Source organism: Limulus polyphemus, unplaced genomic scaffold (assembly GCF_000517525.1).
Source record: "Limulus polyphemus unplaced genomic scaffold, Limulus_polyphemus-2.1.2 Scaffold137, whole genome shotgun sequence".
NCBI classification, from domain to species: Eukaryota; Metazoa; Arthropoda; class Merostomata; order Xiphosura; family Limulidae; genus Limulus; species Limulus polyphemus.
In genome coordinates, this window is record NW_013665747.1 from 142,693 (window position 1) to 152,158 (window position 9,466).

Consider the following 9,466-nt stretch of genomic DNA (forward strand, 5'->3'; position numbering starts at 1 on the left):
TTAGGTATAATTTCAGCGTAGAAAGGTAATATTCTTAGGTATAATTTCAGCGTAGAAAGGTAATATTCTTAGGTTTAATTTCTACTCTACTCTTTAACGAACTCTTCGGCATCCACAAAATCTCCACACTCTAGTAAATTTTGATAAACTTGTTGAAGAATTATTTGTTTTATTTGTGAAGCTATAAACACTGGTATTTTTGTTACAGTTGTCAATCTTCATTCATTCAAACCGTATTCCAAGCTAGTTACAAATGTTTATTCCAGTAGGGTAATAGAAACAAATCCAACATTAAAAAAATTTGTTTACAAATAAAAACTTTTTTTATAACTTCAGGTATAATGATAGTGAATACAAGTGGTGTACTTTATTATTTTACTCAGAAAATATTCCTGAGTTATTTTAACTTTAAACAATATAATAGAAATATATTACTAGCTGCAATGCATAATTATGATAAGGCTAGTTTCAAACTCATTCATTTTCTTAATATTCCTATTCCTAGTTGTAATAAACATTTGTTCTAAAATTTATAAAACAAGATAGAATATAAAAGATAGACATCAGGAAGTGTTATATCACACGAGGTATTTTAAATTACATATAATATTAGACTGATTGCAGATTTTAAGCTGTGTATTTCCTGATATATTAAAAATACTTTAAGTTACCTCTTTATATAGAACTAGTGTTTGGGTTTTTATTTGAAGTTAAGCACAAAGCTACAGAATGGGCTAGCTGTGCTTTGCCCACCACGGGTATCGAAACCCAGTTTCTAGCGTTTTAAGTCCGCAGACATACCGCTATGCCATTGGGGGGAAAGAACTAGTTAATTTACTGTATGTGAAAAATCACTGACCTTTAGCTGCGCTATCAATGTTTCTGTAAAATCTTGAAATCTTAATTTAATGATCGGTTATTTATTTTTGAAAAGTAAAACATTATTTTGAAGGATCAAGCCCCCCAGTAGCACAGCGGTATGTCTGCGGACTTACAACGCTACAAGCCGGGTTTCGATACCCGTTATGGACAGAGCACAGCTAGCCCTTTGGGCTTAATAACAAACAACAACTTTTGCTAATGAGAATATTTTATCTAATACGAAAGCTGAAATCAATATATACTAAAAATTATTTCAAAATATGTATTTATTTTTTAAAGGACAAATGATGTACAGATAAACTTGGGGCGAGATAACATTGTTAATTCTTTTTCAATTATCTTCTCTACAGATACTACAGACGTTGATGAAGAAACTTTCTAATAGTTGTACCGGCAGCCCAATGTGTCCACATTTTACTAGGAAAGCTGTACAACTAGGTAAGATGTGGAAAGCTGTACGATTGGGAAGGTTGTGGAAAGATATACGACTGAATAATGTGTGTGTGTGTGTGTGTTGACTGATAAATCAATTAGATACTTGAACATTAAATATATTGATTTTTCTGGGTATACAATAACTTTTTTTCTAATTATTTAAAAAGTTTTAAAGTGCATTCCTTCTGGAAATTTAAGCAGAAGCTCAAATATGACCCTTTTATTGACATTGCACTATGATATTCTCTCTCTATTTCACCCCAAAATGGTGCTTCCTTCCAAAATATGCTGCTGTAAGCTTTGGAATACTGATTGAATTTTTACATCCATTGTATAATTTACCAACCAGTTAGTGTTAATAATGAACTAAAAACTAATGTTGAACTACTTAGAGAAATCAACAAATTTAGAGTGTAAGCTATTAAGCAACATACACACCCACCCTCCACAGTTGTACAGCTTGCCAAATATAAAGTGTACACATTGGGCTGCTAGTACAGTTATGAGAGAGTTTTCTCACCAACGTCTATTTGTATATTTTTAAAGAGGAGACAGTTATATATTTAGGGATGCAAAGGTTCAGAGATTAAAGCAACGAAGATTGAACAATACTCTTTTCACCCCAGTCCCTCAACTCATAATTTGTTACTTACAAATATATGACCTGCAGTGTACATGTTTCATTTCGATATCTTGTTTCTTTGAGAAAAAAATCGTCAAATGGGTGTTTATTTATTGAATGGCTCCTCTATACGAATAGTGTCAAAAGATATGACTTCTCCAGTCATATTACCTCATCATAATCAAAAGCTATTTCATATGAACTACTAACTTTTCAGTGAAAAACAAATATAATTTTAAAGTTACAATGATATTATGTATAAATCTGTCATATTTTCATTAAGTTCTAATGAAGTGAATTAAATATCAAGTTTCAAGCTGCTTCAGCAATCTATTTATTTCTCAAATTTCCACATTATTCCCCCCCTCAAAAAAAAGTAGTTTTGTATAATACTGTATAAAAGGGCAGCTTAAAACCGACAAACCCCGAAACTTTACAATGAAAAATGATTTACGGTGTAGCTGCTGTTATACAAGTACGTCTATTCAAACAAACTGAGATCCTGAATATCAGACACGACTTTTGGCATTAGCCACTGAAAGACAAATTATCCATTAAAAAACTCATGTAGAATAATCAGTTGTTTTGTTTATTTCTGGCACTCACTCAAAACATAATTATTAGTTTAAACAACTTCAAACCAGAGAAATAAAAGGATAAAAAAATACATCTGTACAATAGAAACACTTGCTGACATCTAAGAGTCAGAGATTTTATCAAATAAATAGCACTGGAATGAAAATAAATGAATAAGTGATTAGATGAAAAATAAAAAATTTTAAAGCGAACACAATGTTAAGGATCATAGCTTTGGTTCCACTGGAACTGTGTTTTTGTTCTAAATCCCAAAGCTCAGTGTGGCCATTCGTCGCTTTTTACATTTGTTAAAGTCATAAAACGTGTAGGTCTTGGACTATGATTAAAGAGTATAGCATTTCTTATAAAAGCTATTAAATCCTTAGTTCTACTAGCAATTCATTTACAGAAATGTATCCATCTTTTTTTTATTACTTTAATTTACATTTAAAATTTCCCTTTTCAGGAACGCAAGGTAATTACAACTAAGCATTGTAATTGCTGAAACGTGATTCACGCGTCATTGTTGAAGAGAATAGCTATGCATCATTCCTCTATTTCCGTTTCACCAGTGGGTGGGTTAACTTCTGTGCTTTTTGCCTATTTGTGTAATTACTTTCATAAAAACTGGTTGTTTCTTAAGACGTGTTTTCGACGAACAAACATTTTCTTTCTTTCTTTATAAATAGAAAAACATTTTTAATTATTATAATGCCAGTGAGTTTAAGATATCATTATTGTCCAAAATTTAAAATCTTAGTGCTGTCAGACGTTTAAGATGCTATAAATTTCAGAAAGTTTAAAATTTATTAATTGTTAAAAATTAAAAATCTTACCAGAATGTTAATTGAAGATACTTTTTTAAATTTATAAACGGACTGAAAAACAACAACTGAATTTTGACCAGTTTAACGGTTTTTATATTAATATGAAAATAATAAAAGGTTTAAAGTTACAAATGGTAAAACTTGTGAAAGTGTGTCTTGGGATCTGAGGTTTAAAGATTTTTACCTTATCCCGTTAGTAATAGTCAAGATATAACAACAAATCAAAGGCAATTACAAAGACAAACAGATAAGTAAGACCAACATTAAAGACTTTTAATGACGTGCCAGGCATCTGCAGGTCGCGGGTTCGAATCTCCGTCCCACCAAACATTCTCGCCCTTTCAGCCGTGGGGGTGTTATAATGTGATAGTCGTTGGTGAAAGAATAGCCCAAGAGTTGGCGGTGGGTGGTGATAACTAGCTGCCTTCCCTCTAGTCTTTCGATGCTAAATTAGGAACGGCTAGCCCTCGTGTAGCTTTGCGCGAAATTCATAACAAACCAATTTAATGACGTGAGAACATCTGCAAAGAATATCAGCCAAATACATATAGTATTTATATAGCTACAAATATTTTGTCAAGCCCAACATTCCATAACTAATTATTAGATAGTTATCGCTTAGATACAAGAAGCAGCAATGAGAATAGTAGCTATAAATGACCGCATTAAATTATACAACTTTAGTTAAAACTGATAACAATGGGTAAATATAATATACAATAGTTAAATTATTCCACAATATTGAAACAATGTCAGTCTTAACACTCGAAATCAACGACCTCATAACACCCAAATTATGTTTTATATAATTACACACTCAACCTTTCGCTTTACAGCGTCTTCAGGAGCGTTCACTAAAACACAAACCGAAACAGAAACTTTGTACTGTCACTTTCAGTTTGTGTTTTAGCGAACGCTCTTGAAGAAGCTGTAAAGCGAAACGGTGGGTGTCTAATTAAATAAAAACAACAATTTGGTGTTATAAGGTCGTTGATTTCTAGTATTAATATGTCTTCTATACACCTATGCTCTACAAAAATTAAATAATGTCAGTCTTAAACACACATCTAATGGAAATGACTACTATAATTGTGAACAATCCAACTATTCATCCTTAGCTGTGGTCTAGATATATTACTGATATATTTAGCATTGTAGCTTTGATGGTCTGACTCTTATCAATTTAAATCAAAATATATTTTCTTCATCTTACCATGAGATGTTTGTTTTGTTGCATTTGAGTTTTTTTTTAAACTGTTGCACATTAGTTTATTACATAGTTACTTGCAGCCTGTTAAACGAATATATCTTTTTGTGTGGTGACTGTGGCAGATAAGGAAAATTGTGAATTGAGAAAACTGTGGTATCAAAGTTGATACGTCTTTTTTTTATATTTGTATTTGAACATTAAAAGAACACCTGAATCACCATTAACACTATACCGAGTTGGCTACCAACTTCTTGGACTGTAAGTTCGCATACAATTTCATAAAAATAAGAAAGCATATATTTGAAGTACTTGGACTTCTTGTACACAGTTTAAAGTATCATACTTAGACTATAGGCTTAAGCTAGATATTTGTTTTAGTTTTCTGAAGGGTGCAAAATGTAATCTTCAAGTTTTCAAAAGTTCATATTGGGAATATGAGAATTCACCGCAAGGTTTCATTGATGACAAAAAAATGCATTTCAGCTGATGAAAACTCTATAACTAAGAAGAATTGGACTAAAATTTGAATACCCCAAATCACTGGGATTTGTTTCTGTAATGTAATTCATGGGGATGACTTCGTTTGGCTGGCTTATGAAGGAATAACTATAGTGATGTGAAATTACATTTTTCAGCTCTGGCGTCTGAAAAATCTGTCCGTACTTTGGCAAACTCAATACTATTGACTTATTATTGCACCCAAACCTAACTGATATTGTTAAAGATGGTCAGGCTGTTTATCGCGATACTGAGTTGGGAGATCTTTCCAGCCTTAAAGGACTGCGTTAACTAACTTTTGCCAGAATCACTTATCATACAATATTATCTATCTCGGTAACCATCATAAAAATGAATCAGAAGCAAGATTTAAACGTCTTTTGAAACTAGGGTCGTATTATTGCTAGAGAAGTAAGACTAATGCAACTTGCAGTGAATGGGAAACGTTTTGGTAAAATAAATGTTTCGGGTTTAGTTTCAAGATAAGTTACATAAGTTCAGTTCCTGAAGGTTTGAGAGAGATTTAAAAAAAATCAAACAAATCTCCAGTATTTATGAAAACAGTTTTCTTTTCTTGTGAAAATTTGTCTACTTTCAGTATTTTATCAGTGTATAGAATGTGTTCAAACCAAGATTTAAACAGCAGGTAAAAAAAAATAAAAAATATCAAGACCTAATGAATTGTATAAAAAATATCCAAAGCTACTGGCCGTGCCCAGCCTCTTTTTACTAATGCTTTTTTACACACTAGATCATGAAGAAGGCGTTATTTTTAGATATTATATTTACTTAAGTTTTTTCTTATTAGTAGTGTAGTCATCAAACGCTAGTATAAACTCTTACATCACTAGGTATACTTTTTAAGTCTTACATATCACTTTATACCTTTACATCATGTTCAAATCTTGATGGTTTATTTTTACAGAAGCGATTTCTCAAAGAAACCTATCACCAAAGCTCAAGACCTGGATATGTGATTTATTACGCCCACAGGCAATGCTTACAGCAGGTTGATTGTACACGGTTGCCTGTCAGAGAAAAATAATGAATGGAGACAGTAAAGGCGTATGTCTATAATTGTTCCTTGTTCTACCTATGAAACCTGTTATTTGTAGCAATATATCAGTTATATATATATATATGTATACGTACGTATATATAAACAGGTCTAATTTGATAGAATGAATGAGGAAAGAAGAGGACGTGGTTAAATACAAATACGACCGGGGTGTAGCAAACTTAAATATATATAAAAAATCAATTATTTAACAAAGTCCACATATTTCCTTATCATACTGTATCTGGGAATATACTTTCCATGCTAGATGACATATGAAGTTTGGTTTTCTTGTTGTACTCAGTTTCAAGTTTATCTGATATTTAACTCGCGTGTCTTAAACAAGTAATATATTAAATACGAAACTAATATTCTTACAATCATTATTTGGATACTGTTGCAAGATTTGCTCAAATAACTAAAAGAGAACAGATTTTAGAAGAAGTTTATTACAAAGAACATAATTATATAAGTTGCATTATTGGTTTGCTTGTTTGTTGTTAAGCACAAAGCTACACAATGAGCTATCTGTGATGTGCCCACCACGGGTATCTAAACTCGGTTTCTGGCGTTATAAGTCCATAGACTTACCACTGTGCCACTGGAGGAGTGTATGTGGGTGGGATGCAGTATAGGTCCTTGTTTATAAACAAAGAGTAAACAATAAGTTGATTAGGAATCAATTTATACATTAAACTTCACTTTGCCATTTGATATATTCTATATCAATAAACAAAAGGATAACAGGAAAGAAAATCATACTGACAGATGTTTACATAGAAATCATGTAAAACAACCGAGAGAAAACAAACCCTGCATGTTTGCAAAGAAGGACAAAATGACCTCCTCCAGATAATTTGTACTTACTAAACAAATAGAGAAATGTACACACTATTTTAGATAAAGAAATTTATATACTATTTTAAATAAATTATCAAAACTCATATCTGAAAACGAAACGGAGTTGTCCATAATTGTACATGCTACAAGAACAAAAAGGTGGATATGTTTATATACTAATGTTGTACCAGTGTAATTTTTAATCTTGTAAACCTTACAAAGTTTTCGTTACAAGTAAGCTTACCGCTAGCTGCAAACCAAACTGGAATACGTAAACAGTAACACAGGTGTGTATTATTATAGAATAGAGAAGCGCCACCACTTGTCTCAGTTTCTTCATCCGCTTATATTTTTATGTTACAGAGATCGTGGTGTTTATAATTTATAAGGTAAGAAGGAAGAGAAAAAAAATGGAGAGACAGAAACTGTTTGGTTCAAAATAACTAGAACCTTATAAGTTTGTATTAGATTCTTGTTTAACGGAGACCGTTCCTTGAATCAGTTAATCCTTGCCGTCATAGCTGTGCTTCGAATGTGTTTTATAGTGACATTGTATTCCACTTCTATGAAAATACATCAATTTGTTCTAAGATCTTCATTTCACAATAGTCTGAGGGTTTGGTCATTACCTGTAATCCTTTGTAATGATATAAAACATTTTTGATTTTGTTAACTGTAAATTATTTTCTCCTAGTTTTGTTTCGCTAGTTTCTGTTTCCTACTGTTATATCCCTTTTAATCTGAAAAACATTTATTTCGTTAGCCCATATCAATATTCAATTTACAATTATTCTCTTGAACTATTACAAAAATGGTTCATCAAGCGGTTTTGGGGGATCTTTCAAGTTTCGTTAGTGTGTTTACATATCTATTGTAATCGTTCCATTATGTATAGATAAATCACTAAACATTTTAAGCTTGTATGTAACATGTAAATTAGAAGAAAAAAAAAGACATATTTGAAACAGTGGTTCAAAAGTTTCATTTTGTTCTACCTTATCAAAAGACCTTTTTATGATACTGGTTTTCTTAATTTGCTTTCATGAAAAGGGCGCGATTACTGCGTAATTCAATTTTCTAAAAAAGAATAGTTTCTGAGTTTCATTTTAATGATCCATTGATTATAATCATAAGTACTCCCGTTTTTTTCACCCCAGTATTAGTGACTCAGTATCATGGATATGAATTACAGCTAACTAAATGTTGTATTTCATACTATTCGATATGATATATTTCATAATATTGTAAATTGCGAAGTTTTTAAATTCACTGAATGAACCAATAATATTATTAAATTACGCAAACAAATTAGAATTAGCTTGAGTAAACTCATGAGTTATACTTAATTAAATAATATGAGTCCTTTTTGTCAGTTTTAGGTTTTTATGTTGTTGTTTTTTTCATCATGACCGTGGACAGCAAGAACAAATAGTGTATTAATTAATTAAATCATACAAGTTTCTGCTGTACAAATACGTAACTTGCTTGTATTATGAATACAATAAAACCTATTGTTTTTAAAAAAATGTTCAATATATTTTTTCTTGTCTTTTTAAAATATTCTCAGAAAGATTAAATATATATATCTATTTATTTGTAAGACTTTTTTTCCTTTTTTTATTAGATTTACCTTGAATGTAGCACAATTGACAATTTCAGTGAAAAAAAAAAAAAGTCAAGAAAAACGCAGAAAACGCCATCTGTTATCACATATATCAAGCATTAGTGGGAAGGTCAGAAATATCCTAAAATAAAAAAAAAGAGTTACATTATGAAAGTCCTTTATTTACATAACTGTTTCTTTGTAAGTTTATTTAGTAAGTTCAAAACGGTGATTTAAAAAAATCCTGATAATTAAACATATTTTCTTCACAATATCTTAGCTAAATGTTACACATTTAATCTTCAATTCTAGAATTTTTTAAATTCATTTACCAAAGTTGATTACAATAAACCCTATACTTTTCAAGCGTAAAACTTAACGAAACCTAATACTGTAAATTTCATATAATCTTGACCTTTAACTCTTATTACATCACTTTGAGGCATTTCTTTATTCAGTGACAGATTAAATTAGTCACACTTTTCGGAGTTCCGAAGACTCTCTGATAAACACTAGTTAATACATTAATATGTGGATCTGGTTTAATTTTACTTCTGATGCACTTTATTACAGCGTTATATATATTTACATATTTCCACATCAAGCTGAAGGACTGAAACTGTAGAAGCAAAAGTTGAAAGTCTCAAAAGAAGTGAGGCTTTTGCTTACACTTGATTATAGTCGACCACACGTATATACCAACAAACAAGTAGGGTATCTTTTAAAAAACCCTCTACAACGAACCAAAACAACAATAACTTTTATTACGAATTTACTTACCAAACAAACAGATTATTTGCTATTGCGGTGATAAACTGAGAAAGGTAGCACTGCACCAGATCCTAAGAACTAGGTTATAAAGACAGAAAGTTTTATAAAGCGTGCTAATCTACGGAAAACTAGAGTATACACTTAC

The 9,466-nt window shown here is 31.1% G+C and overlaps 1 long non-coding RNA gene across 1 annotated transcript in view; it reads left to right on the forward strand.

Moving 5' to 3' along the window:
* The window catches only part of LOC111083179, a 33,370-nt gene extending 26,780 nt beyond the window's left edge, over positions 1-6,590 (forward strand). The window contains exons 2-3 of the long non-coding RNA XR_002608847.1: positions 1,233-1,320; positions 5,976-6,590. This is a non-coding gene — a long non-coding RNA (uncharacterized LOC111083179). The remainder of the gene's footprint in view (positions 1-1,232; positions 1,321-5,975) is intronic.
* The last annotated feature ends 2,876 nt before the right edge of the window (positions 6,591-9,466 follow it).